Below are 16,449 nucleotides of genomic sequence, written 5' to 3'. Positions count from 1 at the left end.
TGATTATCATTTCTCACATCTCAGTACAAAATGTTTGCATATAAACATGTTTACATTCACATGTTTTTTGCTTCGTCCCTGACCGTAAATGTATTTACAATTTTACACTCAGAAATAAAGGTACCAAACTGTAGAACTGTTCCTTGTCAACAGATACTATCATATAAGAGTACACCATTTAAGCCTTGGGTAGTATTTAAACCTCAATACAGCGCTTGTCTGATAACAAAAATGAAATTATTAAAAACATTAAAGCAAGAAGAAGAAGAAGAAGAGGAAGAAGATAGAAGAAGAAAAAGGAAAGAAGACAAAGAAGAAGAAGAAGAAGAAGAGGAAGAAAGAAAAAGAAGAAGAAGAAGAAGAAGAAGGAAGAAGAAGAAAAAGAAGAAGAAAGAAGAAGAGGAAGGAAGAAGAAGAAGAAGAGGAAGGAAAAAGAAGAAAAAGAAGAAGAAGAAGAAAGAAGAAGAAGAAAGAAGAAGAAGAAGAAGAAGAAAGAAGTAGAAGAAGAAGAAGAAAAAGAAGAAGAAAAAGAAGAAAAAGAAGAAGAAAGAAGAAGAAAGAAGAAGAAGAAGTAGAAGAAGAAGAAGAAAAAAAAGAAGAAAAAGAAGAAGAAAGAAGAAGAAGAAGCGGAAGGAAGAAGTAGAAGAAGAAGAAGAAAGAAGAAGAAGAGGAAGGAAGAAGAAGAAGAAGAAGAAGAAGAAGAAGAAGAAGAAAGAAGAAGAAGAAGAAGAAGGAAGAACAAGAAGAAGAAGAACAAGAAAGAAGAAAAAGAAGAAAAAGAAAGAAGAAGAAGAAGAAGAAAAAAAAGAAAAAAGAAGAAGAAGAAGAAGAAGAAGAAGAAGAAGAAGAAGAAGAAGAAGAAAGAAGAAGAAGTAGAAGAAGAAGAAGAAAAAAGAAGAAGAAAGAAGAAGAAGAAAAAGAAGTATAAGAAAGAAGAAAAAGAAGAAGAAGTAGTACAAGAAAGAAGAAGAAGGAGAAGAAGAAGAAAAAGAAGAAGAAGGAGAAGAAGAAGAAGAAGGAGAAGAAGAAGAAGAAGAAGAAGAAGGAGAAGAAGAAGGAGAAGAAGAGGCTGGTTCAATATGATTGTGATGTTTAACTCTTTAATCCTGCAGATGGCGCTAGTGTCCTTTTTGAAAATCAGTTTATATGTAGTTCTGACAGAAGTAATAAGAAAAAATAGACAGACAGACAGACAGAAAGAGATAGATAGATAGATAGATAGATAGATAGATAGATAGATAGATAGATAGATAGATAGATAGATAGATAGATAGATAGATAGATAGATAGATTTATTAGTTTATTATAGCTATAAACATATATACATATTTTTGTACATACATTTATACAGTATACATATTACCTATACAAAAAGTGTACAGCTGATGATGCCATTCAAGCAACAGGAAACAATAAAGTTAAATTTCAGTAACTGAGTAATTGTTCAGTTTGAGCTTTTATTCACTGCTAAAATTCTTTGGGCTTCATCCAGAGTTAGTATTCAAGTCTGTTTTATTTGCTAGGCATTAAGTGTAAGGAGTGAGCTCGCTTATTATAACACCTTGTTAAATTTGAACCTACCAGCCATTCCAAAAGCCATATTTTATTAGTTATATTTTCAGATTCTATCAGCAGACTATCTCAGTCAGGACGCAATTCAGTAAAATGATAATGTTTCAGTCTGTGATCAGTTACATGAAGCTAATTATCAAACCGAAAAGTGCTAATTGTGTTTGTGTTCACAGTTTATGCCACTCCTTATTAAAAAAGAATGCTGTGAGTGTGAAATTTAGTGCAAATTGCCCTTGCAGGAAGTGATACTCAGACAAGACTTAAAAAATAAACAATAATTTCTGATGCACTCGTTTTATTCATTATGTAAAAGATGTTTAATGTGTGTAGGAAAATGAATCTATCCATCATAGACCCATTATTAAAGGTTTGTCCTCAAGTATTGTATCCTTTTCAATACCTTTTTTTTTTGTTTGACTTGTTTACTGTACACTTTATAGCACCATCAGAAGTTTCCCATCTTAACAGGAAGTGGTTGGTTCAGGCTCTTTTCTTTAGAGAACGCCCACTTCCTTTGACTTTGATAAACACATTTGTGGTTTTGTGCACTAACCCCATCAGATAAATTTCCCCAACTGCTGTTCGATCCTGCGTCCTCAAATTACAAAATGATTTTCTGTGTGGTTTCATGACACAAATGCAGTTTTGCAACCACCTAATTGTAACCAATTGGTTTGAATAAACCTGGGTTTTGATAAACGTGATTTTGAAGCAAAACTGCACTACAGTAATACATATATTGCATGCAAAATGATGCAATATTTTGTAGTGTGCAAGCAAAAGGGCTGTGCCACAAACCAACCTACGAATCATTTTCTAGTTCATCGCTTGCATACCGTGCTTTTGTTCGCATGTAATAACAAAATCTATAATCCGTTCATGTACATAAAGCAGTTTTCATGTTGCATGTGTCTGTTTTGTTTTGTTTTGTTTTCTTTACATAAAATGAGTCTCTAGTTTGCGTGTTTGCGTGTCATAAAGATAGATTAGAAAAGCTTTAGCACAGGCAACAGGACACAGATCAGTCAACATGGCTGCATGTTATAGTCATTTCATTCCCTGTTGAGCTTTAAAATGATTCATTCCATGACTGCTCGATTTTGCTAGTGAGTGTGCTGATGTTAATCTGTGAAACCAAATCATTACACTTGGAGCTGAACATTCATTTCAGCAGTGAGTAAGCAGTGCCTTCTGAAAGCTGACTGCTGCAGAACAGCTGTCATGTTCGACACTACAGTCATTATATCTCTGATCAAAAGTTGCATTGCTGAACCCCAGACTCATCTTAATTCATTCATACCTTGAGTGATTCAGAAACCACTGACATTTTCATTTGAAGGTTTAAATCCTCTGATAAACATAACCAAAGGTTCTAGTTTTTGTACTGAAGAATTTCATTCTATTAATTGAATTCAAATTGAAATTCTATCATTTGAATGGAAAGGAATAGATTCCAATATTTAAGTAAAATCATAACATAAACTAAGTGTTTTATATTTTATATGCACCTGGTAATCTAACATAAATGCCTGCACCACCATCAGACTCAATGCATCCACTGTGTCCAGACACCAAATACTGTATATACCAATAACAATGTACTTATATTCAGAAGAATATCAGCTGAAGGGCCACCTGAATGCTCATTTTCTTTCGTTTTCAATACACAAATCACAGGGCTGGTTTGAAAAAAGGAAACGCAAACACATTTGCTGAAATCGATGTGTCTCTTTGTGTTGAGTGAATTAAAAATGTATAGTCTTATGCAGAGCACTGGAGTCTATGAACTCCTTGCATGTGGTATCCATGGCAACATTTGCAGATGTAAAAAAAAAAAAAAAAAAAATACAAAAAAAAATACAAAAAAAAAAAAAGAAGAAGAATCCATGGACCTCTTTGCATCACTGCTAGTCTCAGTGATTTCCTGGGTTTGACCTATGAGGATTATTTACTAATGCAGCCAACACATTGATTGGCTGTCAAGGGAACAGTGGCTGACCTCTATATTGAGGAGGTCTCCGTGTATCATTACAAAACCCTCCTAATCAATACACAGCTCAGCTATAAGCCCATATGAGGTCTGAAGGGTGAGAGAGGTGAAGCATGTAGGCTGGCATGAAAATAGGCGATAGTGGAAAATTAATTACCCTGTCAGCATTCATTCTTCTCTTGGAAGCTTTATTACTCCTGTTAAATGCTTTAAATTGGATTTGTATCCACATTGCATTATTTCTGCAGCCAAGGCCTTCCTTGTGAATGGATGTTAACCAGCGCTATTGACTAACGCTTGGAAGAATGTATTGTGCATAAAGCATTTTACGCAAAGAGCATCATAAGGTATATCTTTTAAAGATCATATATCTACGGATGATTATACATGGGACCCCCTACATGCACATGTCATATTGATGGGAAAATGTGTTAGTAATTTTGTGATTTTCTGTTCTAATAATTAGTGGCAGGTTGCTCAGACAGGTTAATAAACTCAAAGAGTGCCACAGAGTTACAGGCCCTTAGCTACAACAGATTCAACTTATCATATAAAAAAACCTTTCTTTCAGCTTCTCCTGTTAGGGGTCGCCACAGCGGATCCTCCGCATGTTTCATTTGGCATATGTTTTTTACGCTGGATGCCCTTCCTAACGCAACCCTCCCCAATTTATCCGGGCTTGGGACCGGCACTGAAAGTGGCTGGGGTTGGTTCCCCGACCGGGGATCGAACCCGGGCCGCAGCGCCGCATCCTAACCACTAGACCACCAGGGAACCAGTCAACTTATTTTTATATTATTATTTATTCATTTATTTATGAATTTATTTATTTTCAACTTTTGAGTCAATCCAAAATTGTTTTTGGGACCAATGCCCAAGCATCACTGACTTTCTTCCAAGTCTTATGTTCTCAGCCTAAAATGGGTCCTCTAGAAGTATTTCCTTGTATTGTGTACTTATTATGCTTCTTTCAGCTTCAAATAGTTGCCATTTTTTACCGATTATAAAACATGGTACCACCCCCATACTTTATTGTAGGAATGTTGTTTTTTTAGGCATTAGGACTGTGCCTCACAAAGTGCTTTGAATTGTAGCCAAAAGCCTTTGGTCTGATTTGACTACAATGAATTTCCCACATTGTAACTAGGTCTCACTCTCATACTTACTTTCAGAAAATACTCCAGATGTACTTTCACATGATTCTGTTTGAGTAATAGTTTCTTCCTGGCATCCTCCCACACAGGCCAGTTTTATGAAAATCTCTCACTTTGGACTGGTGTACCTTTACTCTTCTTTCAACCGCTGAAGTTACTTTAGCTCATTCGAAGTGATTGTTGGCATGTCTGTGGTTTCCCTCAGGCTCACATGCTGAGTTTTGTAGGGTGGCCTTTTCTAGGCAGTATCTGGGTGGGGAAATATTGTTTTTCTTCCAAACTATTGATCCAAAAAAGCTGGAAAATGATTTTTGGGTTGTACGGTATGTTCTTTTCTCTCTCGCGTGTGCACATTTGTGTCACATTTTATTGCTCTGCACACTCTACTTTCTGTAGATCTAATAGAAAATGTGTCCTTGCTAGAGGATTTTCATCTGTATAAAGACAAGAGCATGGTTTTTGAGCCCATTCACGTCATTTAGGCTTTGGAACAATGTAGTTCTAACAAATATTTCTTAAAAAAATAAAACACTGAATTTATTAAATATTAATACCTTTCACGGACCTTGAAAACGTTCACGGGGCGATGTTTTATTAGAGTAGTTTCCCCACACCTCTACACACTTTCCCAAATATTCTCTCAAAATCATAAACCCCTTAAACATCTCTTAGAGGGGCAAACCCCCAAAAACCCCATAGGCTAATTCTACCTTTACTTTCCATGGCATATAATGAATGCCATTCATTCATTTATTCATTCACATCTTCAGTAATTGCTTTATCTTTGTCAGAGTTGTGGTGGATTAAATACAGTGGGTCAGGTTGAAGACTTTACCACAGAGAGGATGCCAGGGAAATATTTTCTTTTCATAACCTGTAATGGATGACTCATGGAAAAAGATGGTTTAAGTATGAGCTGGTAAATGGATTGCGCACATTGATCCAAAGATAATACGATTTTAATGATTATATTACAAGTAATAGTGGAAGTATCCTTGGCTTGAACCATGCTCTAGATAGGTTTCTATAAATGTTTTATATTATCGATTTAAAATCTGCTCATGCGTGTTACGAAGGACAATTTATCTGTGTGTAAAATGGATTTTTGTGTGTAAAATGGATTTTTGGTATTGGATTTTGATATGGATTACTGGTATTACATGGACACATGTACATGTAATACCAGTAAGACACATATGGCATCCCAATCATGAAAACAAGTATATCATGATAAACTAACACTAAATTATAAGATTATTGAAAAAAATCATCACAACGCTATAATCCTTCACGCTTCACGACTTCTAGTAGTCCCTAGAATAGCAAAGTCCACTAAAGGCGGTAGAGCATTTTTACATTTATCTCCTAAACTTTGGAATAGTCTTCCTGACAGTGTTCGGGGTTCATAAACCCTCTCTCAGTTTAAGTGCAGCTTTAGCAAGACATACACATATCACATATCAAAACATTGTGTTTCAGTACATCTGATCAAATGCACATTATCAACTTGTTAATATTATGAACAGCAGCTATGCTAATTCCTCTCCACTGCTTTTCCTTTTCTAGGTAAAGACACACCCCACTTCATGGACCTTCAAAGAAGAAGATGCCGACCCCACAAACATCACACACCATCTAAAGACTTACCAGTGCCACTGGGATCCCATTTCGTGTAGAGTTTGGACATTGGACCTCTTCAAAATTTGAAGGGTTTGGCATGGAGGAGTTGGTGTTGGATCTATGATGATCTCAAATGTTGAGCTATTTTATGAGTTGCTCAGTAGCTCCTGGTTCTACAAAGTCAAATGACTGAAAGGAAATAATCACACACTTCAGTACTCATGTTAGTTCTTACTCTCCAGTGTTTTGTATCGATTTATGATTTATAATCACACTCTTGATGTCACCCAAATGAAGATGGGTTCCCCTTTTGAGTGTGGTTCCTCTCAAGGTTTCTTCCTCATTCATCTAAGGGAGATTTTCCCAGGCTGCTCATCAGGCTGCTCATAAATACAAGATAAGTTCTGTAAATCTGTTCAGAGACAATGTCCATTGTGACAAGCGCAATAGAAATAAACTTGAACTTAAAACGAAAAAACTCAATTCATTTTTATTTGTATAGCGCTTTTAACAAGGAACATTTTCTCAACGCAGCTTTACACAGATAATGTGGAGATAAAAATGAATAAAATGTTCTTTATAAGGGTAAGTCCCCGATGAAAGAGCCAGTGGCGACTGTGGCAAACAAAAACTCCCCGAGATGGCAAAGGAAGAAACCTTCGAGACTTTACCACAGAGAAAGGGGAAAAACCATCCTCATCTGGGTTGCACCGAATGTCCATTTATTACAGATAAACAATGTTGAGGTGTGCAGTGATGGATAGAAAAATTTTTCGACTTGTTTTTACAGTTTATGAAATAACGTGTAGTTTTTGCATAAGCCATTCTGACAGGATCTTTCATCAGGTATCTTCTTGTGTGTTTTTGGATCCCGTTCTGGATTTTCCCGTTTTATGGCTCTGGCTCTTGTACAGCCCTTTTGTGCATATCTATGGACAACTTTCTACTTGCACCGATAAAGGTGTGGCGCTCAAGGGGGGAAACGGCATTCTTCACTCAGCACAGAAGGCCCTCATTTAGTCATCAGCCTGTCTGTCGTTGTTATGCTCGTCTTTGGCACCTATACCAATACAGCGATAATGGCCTTGTGCCAGTGATGCAAATAACAAGGCAAGGAGCCATTAAATGTTATGCACTATAGCCGCTTTATGAAAGGGCACAACAACAAAGCCAATGCTTGTAATAAGTGAGCAGTGTGAGCGTCTTTGCCAGTGTTTATGTCTTGTTATCTGTTCCCACACACACACCCCTTAGCAAATCAAATAAAAGTGTTTATAGTGCTGGTGACACTTTAAGTGTAACAATAATAGCAAAGCACATATTGAATAAAGACTAATGTAAAAGTGTTACTTATTTACTGTGTTATTATCTTGTAATTGAGCTCCACAGCTGTGGAAAACACTTTTAAAAATAGTTTGTATCAATTCAGTTAAGTTCAGTGTTTTTTGTACAGCCCGTTTAATAACGGACATGGACCCAAAGCAGCTTTACAGAGATAAATAGGTTGTAAAATTTCACTTTATATGTAAGTTTAGTGCCTATAAGTTTGTCCCTAATGACGGAGCCAGTGGCAGTGTTGGCAAGGCTGCCACTCTCTATGAGACGGTATAAGGAAGAACCCTTGACAGACTAAGAAGGAAACCTGTCCTCATCTGGGTGGCACTGAATGTCCATTCGTTATAGTTTTATCATTGTTAAAGTGTGTTCAGGGATAGGAACTGGAACACAGAACCATGAATGCAAATTGAAAGAAAGGTGCTTAATACTTGTCACATGTACATTACAGCACTGTGAAATTCTTTTGTCGCATATACAAGAGATGTTAGGAAGCTGAGTTCAGAGCACAGGGTCAGCCATGATAAAGTGCCCCTGGAGCACAGAGTGTAAGGGGTCTTACTCAAGGGCCCCAAGAGTGGCAGTCTGGCACAAATAAAAGCAGACTGTTTGAATGAATTACGTCGGAAAACCATCCTCATAGCTTCTGAGTTGTTTATGGGTTGATCTGATAATGTAACCTACCCCATAGCTATGAATATATTCCAGTAATTGATGCATTTAACTTATTTACTGAATAATACGTATTTACTCATGAATACACAACCAGACCCTAAAGACGGCGTGAATGCACGGTGCTGTGCCGCAGAGCGGACAGGTAGTGGCGCTAATGAGCAGGTTCGAAACACAGCGCGTGTTTCTGCAAGATCATTATCAGGGAAAAACATACTGCTGCGGGACTCGACACGCACACACACACGCGAGCGCGCGCGCACACCGACTAACACACAGATGGAGTCCAGAGGAGAGAGATCTAGCTGTCTGTAAGTCTGATCGAACTCAAATCCAAACCGAGGAAATACCAAAATCTGGATATTTTTTTTTTTTGCACGCATGCGACACAGGCCTGGCGCTGTCCGAGCGGCACTTTGGATGTTACGTTGATTTCATTTTATTTTTTTATTTTCCCTCCACCGTGGAAAAAGGATCCGCTCGATCCACCACCACCCCCCGAGTGTGGGATTCGAGATTGAAGAGAGAACCCGTGCATTAGGACGGTGGTGTATTTATATATTTTTTAACCCCTGCATTTGAACTCAGTACAAAAAAAAGAAAAAAAAAAACACATCCCTGCAGCTCGCGCCGCTTTCTGATTTCTTGCAGTGCGCCGCGTGCTGCAGCTCCGCGCGCGCGCAACCGCGCTTCGATTCCCAATCCTTCGCATCGATTGGTCATCGGTAGTGTGTTTACGTGTGCGCGCGTGTGTGTGTGCGCGCGTGTGTATTTTTTTCTCTCTCTCCCGGTTCACGCCCTTTTACCCTCCTAAACACCGTTTTCTTCAATTTGATCAGGTTGCGACGTGATCACGTTCATGTCACAGGATGGATTTGCTCTTGAGGACGTGAGCGCGCGCTTCGGAAATGGGTAAGTTTCCTCCACTGCATCGCTTTTTCTACATAAGAATAACCCTTTTCTTTTTTTTTTTTTTTTTCTTTCTTTTTTTTAATCTCTGCCTCCAAGCAAGATCATCTGGAGGTTTCTCCACATCCAATAATGGTAAAATTCGGCCGGAAAAAATGTGCACAAAGTTTTATTTTTAAGGAAGAATAAAATCAGGAGTACCAGAGAAGATATCGGTTTGTGCGCGAGCTCGTGCTTCAGACAGCGTGTTTAATATGTAACAGGGAATTGGGAAATACTGTAACATTCAAGCGCAATCCCAAACCCTAAGATTTGCATTGGTTTCTGTCTTCGGAGCATGGTGTGTGTGTGTGTGTGTGTGTGTGTGTGTGTGCATGCACAAAGCTGCAGTGTTTATAATCTGCCTAGGTCTCTTCGCAATTTACTGTCATTACGCGTGGGCGCGCAAACACGACACCGAGTGTCATTTCCACTCCATGCCTCAAGTGTGGGCAAAATTTCCACCACAACCGCCCCCCCCCCCCCCCCCCACCACCAACTCGTCGGTGAAGGTTTTGTTTAATTGGTGAAATGTGAAGAAATTGCGTGGAAGAAGTTTCGCAAACGATATTTTGTGGTTTGCGTGTGTATGTACTTACGAATGATATCCTGGTGAACACCTTCCTTATTGAGAGGCTTTTTTTTTTACGATCTAGTACGTCATAGGTTTGCCACGCCCCCTTTATACTAAAAGGGGAGGGGCCACTACCATGTGTAGGATAGATTTTCCAATCGAATGTCTTCTGACATGTGTAGGAAGTGGTAGTATGCAGGTTTGGACTCAAAAGCAAATAACATTCAGTTCTGTTATGAAGCTCTATCTTGTTTAATGTGGCACCAGGGTTCTGGAGGAACGTGGTCTCATTTCGCTGTGTACTGCGTCAACTATATATGGTTGAAATGACAATAATAGCTTCTTGACTTGACTTGTTCATCAGTATTCGCTTGATCCTGGTCAAGTCAAGTGTATTTCTATAGCGCTTTTAACAACAGACATTGTCTCAAAGCAGCTTTACAGAGTTTAAGAGTGAAGGTGAACCATGTGTATGTCCCACGGTGACCGGGGGCAAGAAAAAAACTCCCTTAGATGTTCTTCTTAAGGAAGAAACCTTGAGAGGAACCAGACTCAAAAGGGGAACCCACCCTCATTTGGGTGATATCAAGAGTGTGGTCAGGGTCATGGTGAAATCGGGGAACACACCCCGAATGGGCTGCCAATCGCAGGACATACACACTCATTATTATAACACGATGGAGAAATATAGAGACCATCAAAAAGAAAACATGCAGTAGTTCTGGACTCAGCATGCAGTTAGCAGGTGATGAGATATTCCATGCCTGTTTTCCCCTGATCTACAAGTGTTTTTTTTTTCTCATGGCACAGATCAGACACGTAAACACGGAACTCGGCTTGTCTTAACACACACAGCCATCATGCCTGTGAGGTTTCGCATAATTAAGCAACAGAAGATCTCATATCGTTAACTCGAATAAAAGATGTTATTATCAGTTCGGGATTTAGCCAGAGCCATTGGAAAAAGTGGAATAATGGCGTCCCTCTAAATTTTACAGTTGAGCTATAAAATATTATGTAGGCATGCTGACCTAGGTACCCATTTTTTAAGATTGTGCACATTAAGTGTACTGTACACACAGGAAAATCACTAACAATACATTGGAATGCGGAAAAAAAAACTTCCTGGTTCTATGAAAAATCCAGAATATTAATGATATGAATACAGCTATGTATAAAAGAGCTTTCTCTGTAATATATTTCAATGGGAAATATCCAACTCAGCACCTGTCTCTGTAACGATAGCTGAAAAAGTACTTGGTACAGTTCTTAAAATAGGTATTTGCCAGTAATCATTTTCATGGGCGGTTTTATAACCTGAATAAGGCAGTAGTTTAAAAAGAGAGGGGTTACGAAGAACGCAGCCATTACGCACGCATTAATGTATCCATGCGGTAATAAAGTTGTCTCTAAAGCAGCGAATGTGCTTATTGGTGTAGAAAGACTGTGTAAAAATATGAGGCAGTATATGAACATCTGGTTCAATATTCACTCAGTGAGTTACACCAGTGTTTAGGGAACACTGTTAATTAAGCATGTGGTTAATGAAAGGCGGGGTTTTGCCCCTCAGATTGCCCCAAAGCAGCGAGAGTCCTGCTGAGATGATTCATCCTGTTCAAGTAACTAGAGTTTTATAAGCTATGGTTGCCATAGTCTTGGAGATGGAGACTAATGCTATGTATTAGCCTGGGGCAGGACTGAGGCATGCATGAAAATGATTTACATTGTTTGCCATAATTTTAGTTGCCATGACAACCTGGTTTCCTGCAGTACTCCAGGTTGGCTATGATTGGGACATGGGGGGCTATTAGTAAAGGTGATGGAGACCTTCATATTTCTGTAACCATTCTGTTTGAGGAAGACGTGTGTTGAGTGCAGTGTGATCATCGAGGTGATTGTTAACCCCTAGTCATGAATGAATGTGTGAAGAACTACTGGAGTCGGTTATTTAACCAAAGTGAGATAGTTCCTATCAACAAAGTTGCTACTAGGGATGTAAGTAAATATCAATATATTGTAGAGAATGAGTAAATGTGATTTGTTTTAAAAGATATAAAACATAAAAAGGAATGTTTACTATTCATTGTAAAAAAAAATCAAGCGAACATCTCTGGTTTTGATCAATGTTGCTGATGTGGAGGAACTGAGCCAGATGTTACAGAAGATGCTGAGGCCTGTCTACATCTGCAGTTTCCCCCAGTGTTCCAGGGGCACAGGGGGAGGATTCATGTTTAATTAAAAATAAACTCTAAAAAACTAATCTCTCACTGTCTCAGAGCATACGCACAGTAAATGTATATCCTAACACAGACAGGCAAAATAGTGGGACTTCATTACACACTTAATTCTTAGAGTTTTGCCCCCATGAATGCATAGCTAATAAAACCTTACTTCCACATATAGCATATTTGATTTGCACTACAGGAATGCAACACTGTTTGACTAAAGAAGAAATCCAAATGATGTTTTATATGTGTAGATAGATCTCCCTCTTTCCTGGCTGGGATAAGTTTTGCTGGAGGATATCCAAGCCCTGACAAGAGACAAAGGAAGAGCGGCAGATATCCAAGGACAAATCTCATTTTTGGCAGTCGCTCCAAATAGACTATCAGAGCAAGAACACCTTTTGGCAGTGAGACGTGAAGGAGGAGGGGGAGGAGGATTTTTTTTTTTTTCAAGCCATTTTGTTTTCCACGCTGTGGTTGAAATTCTTGTCCCATCAAATGGAAAAAAAATCTATCTTAACAATAAGGCAGTAGTGATTCTGCGAAAAGAAAAGGAGACCACAGGAAAAGCAAGGCTTTGGCTATTAGATAATGGCACCAAAAGAAAAAAAAAGAATTGCATGAAGTTATTTATGCATTGCTGAGGGTATAGAGGATGTATAGATTGTTCAGCATCACTGGATTTGTTACCAGATAATTAGACGGCAATGCCGAACAGACACATTGATTGAAATGAAGGCGCTGTTATATTTTGACCTCTGTGTCCATGAATCATTTTGTTCCACAAAGCCAGAAAAAAATGTGGTTTTGACAGTGAACCAATTTTGCTTTGATTAAATGACTCACTATTGGTGTTTTCACTATTGGAGCCAGACAAGCTTTTTTTTAGGAAGATTTCCCAGCTTTTATTGGATGAGAGATGTTCTTGCTGCATTAGCTTGCTTGAGCAATCTAGTCGTTCATATTCAGCACTCAGTGTTCCTTCTCAGTACCATAAGCCTCTGAATAAACCAGATTTGCCAGACTGGACCGTACGTCATTTTCCCAGCCATGCCTAGTGTCTGTCCGAGCTCCAACAATGAGAGGATGTAATCATGGACAGCTACAGTGGGATATGATAGTCATGTTTAAACCAACCAACGTCATCAAGCCATAAAACCAGAGATGGATTATATGTTATTTTTCAACCTCTGACGCAATGTGTACTGTATTTAGCTGGTCTAGGCCACAGTATTGCATCTGTGATGCATTGCCTTTATGGAGGTTGAGGTCTGCCTTTAACAACTGCGGCTAAGGAGATGAATCGAGGACTATTTAATGGAGGCCTTCCAGGCATTTGTTTGGCTCCTCTAAGAGAGCTGTCAACCCTGCCACTCCATAGAAACTGAGCTCTAGACAGGGAATACGGTCAGTTCTCCCTTGGTGGTGAGCTGCGTATTCTCCAGACAGCTTCCTTTAGAGAAAGTACCCATCGAGGAGCTTATGAATATGCCATTGGGCTTGTAGCTGACAAGCGATCGAATGCTTGCCAATATGATGCCGCTTGTGATGAATAGACTGCAATGAGACAAGCGCTGAAAGGAATCGTGTCTTGTCAGCTGTAAGAGGGCTTCCTGTGTTATATCATCTTTTTTTTCCTGCTAGTAGCCATCAGTATTCATGTGTATGTGCCGTCAGCTGGTAAACACTTTTGCTAAGCATTAACAAAAAGATTAAATAGTGAATTTTGGGTTGGGCTCTGGAAACGGCTTCCCTTGGCATCCTGTGTTCAAAGGATACGGTGTTACACCTCGAAGGTTTCCCCAGTATTTATTACTGCACTGGAGTCGACTTTTTGGCAGGGCTGCTTTTTAAAAAAAAATTTTTGCGAGCCTCTCTCTCAGTGTGCTCTGTTCATCGCCTTAAAAGGGGCTGAGTTACTGGATGGAATCTTTTCACACTCACAGTATGTGTGATAGCCAGGCCCAGGGAGGAGCAAACACTGTTAGTCTGTTTACTTAATCAGCCCAACGATCATGTTCATTCCTTTATTTACTGTCAAGTATTTTCCGGCACTTCAACATACTATTAGGTCTTACGTCTAAACCTGATTTTTCACATTGCTGAAATATTATTCGGTGTTCCTTCCATGCTTGTTAACTCGCCAAAGCCAGAAAACATCCATCGCATAGCTAAATCGGGTGCGTCACGATTGTGCCAATTAAGGGCTGTTTTTTTGTGTAGGGAGCAGTGAATGTACATTCGGATAATTGCAGCACAAAGCTGTGATCGTCCTAATTGAGATGCGCCCAGAAAGAGGATAGAGCAGATCAGTGCACAAAGGCCCTGAAGGACAAACGTCTGAATCTGTTCCCTTTAGAAGCAGCCAGAGGCTACATTGCTGACACAGAACTCTTTTCGTGCAATTAGCAGAAAATCCAGCATATGCCTCTGGCATGTTTGTGAAAAATAATAAAACCTATTTTTGAACAGACTGTAGTCTTGGACAATTAGCTCGCAGTTGGTTCGCCTGCAGGGCCAGATAGAGGTTATTGTTATATAAGCTTTGGACTTAGATCGGATTGATATTCATTAGAGAAATTCAGGATTTCTGGGCTATTTGAAATGTACTATATAACGTGTATATAGTAAAGGGGTTTCTAACTATCCATACGATTGGAAACTCCAGGAGTAATGTAGAGAAACTTAACGAGTTTAGTCTGTTCTTTCCATACAGACTGTGTGTGATTGCCTGTTGTGCTGACATCTTGTTCTGTCATATTTTTATTCAAATCCTGTAAATGCAACAGTGAGCTATAACAGGAGTCGAATAGAGAAAAACATTGCTGTGCTCTCTGGGTAGGAGGAATGTCTCTGAGGTCAGGTATGGAGAAGAGGATAGCGTTTTCTTCGTACTGTGATACACAGAAGCTGAAATTCAGAAAGGAATGCGGTAGTTGAATATTTCTCTGAGAAAGCACATACTAGCTTTTACTCTGGGAATTGGCAAATGATCAAATTGAGAGAAAATAGGCACACACAAAAAATCCTCCCAAAAGAGCATGCTCACGTACACAATGACCATCATTTTCTTTTCATCTATTCATTCCTTTCAGTAACTGCTTTTCCCTGATCAGGGTTGTATTGCAATTACAATGTTATTAGATCCCTCGAATCAACTATAAAACTTGTTTCACATTCAGTATGCTACTGAAATTTATTCTTTGATTTTTTTTTTTTAAAACCTACCAGAACTGCCATGACTCTACAGGAATCTCCACAGTAATAGACTTCTAATGATGCATCACGACAGAAACGATTTATTAATGGCTGTGTTTGACTCATCATGAATTGGACCAAGCCTTACACCATTACGATTGTCACCATTTGATGGATAGACAATAGATGTTTAGTCTAGTGTGGATTCAGGCACGTAGGTGATGGCTGTTGTTTTTAGTGGCTTCTCATCTGTCACCTGTCAGGCAGCCGAAACAGAAAATGACACTGAGGGCTGTCAGACACCTGGCCAGCAGCAGTTAAGCAGCATAAAAGAATGAGCTTTGCCAGTGAGAGAAGTAAAGTGTCCAGTCTTTGGGCAGTCCTCATCGATGCACACACAAAAAGGAATAACTTAAAACTATTAGGTACAAGTATTGTAGGGGTGGTTCGTGCAACGGTTTATTGTAACTAATCGAGCCATCAGTGAAGTAAACTTCCATGACATGCTTCTGCTTGTTGTTTGGTTTAACTCAGAACATTTCAAGATGTGGTCTTCACTTTTTTTTCCTTTCAGTTTTAAGGTATTTGGACTGTTAGCTTACAGGCAGAAGGAAGACGGCAAGATAATATTGTGAGTTTCTGAGAAAAAATGTTTGGTAAGCCTTTCCTTGTTTCTGGGGTGGCAACTTTCAAGGATAATACTGCAGGACCTTTAGTATTTATTATCGTTTAATGTTTATCGTTAAGAAAGAAGTGAGTACGTTTAAAGCTTTATGCCAAAAACGAATTATAATCCATTTCTGAATATTATATCAGTTTTAATATCAGATTACATACCAAGGTTTCCAATTCCCACACTTTACAGTACATACTTGTGTGCATACAGAATCTCTATGGGCTTGAGCATCTCCTACAGCAGTTTTCTACCTTGCAAATGAAACATCGTGTTTAAAAAAAAAAAAAAGACACGTGCAGAAATGTCTATCAGTACTTTCATTTTTCCTCAGCTTCTCTGACCATTCCTGGCCCAGCAAGCTACTGGTTTGTATCTATCCCATCACTCACAATATAATTGGCCCAAAGGAAACGAGTGAAGCTCATTTATGCTTCCCTTTTGAAGCCTAGTAGCCTGCAGCAGACATGTTGTGTTCATGCCTAATT

General features: G+C 39.0%; 1 protein-coding gene across 2 annotated transcripts in view; it reads left to right on the top strand.

Annotated features, from left to right (window-relative positions):
- The first annotated feature begins 8,566 nt into the window (after positions 1-8,566).
- The window catches only part of setbp1 (SET binding protein 1), a 49,086-nt gene continuing 41,203 nt past the window's right edge, over positions 8,567-16,449 (top strand). Inside the window, exons 1-2 of one of the 2 annotated variants that reach the window (XM_083526701.1) lie at positions 8,567-8,888; positions 9,183-9,255. The gene's annotated coding sequence lies outside the window, so the exon portion shown is untranslated. The remainder of the gene's footprint in view (positions 8,889-9,182; positions 9,256-16,449) is intronic. The other variant, XM_083526702.1, reaches the window with a different exon arrangement.

Source organism: Silurus aristotelis (genome assembly GCF_946808225.1).
Source record: "Silurus aristotelis genome assembly, chromosome: 23".
In the NCBI taxonomy this organism is placed as follows: Eukaryota; Metazoa; Chordata; class Actinopteri; order Siluriformes; family Siluridae; genus Silurus; species Silurus aristotelis.
Note: the sequence above shows the minus strand (reverse complement) of the source record. Positions and strands in the feature narration are given on the sequence as shown.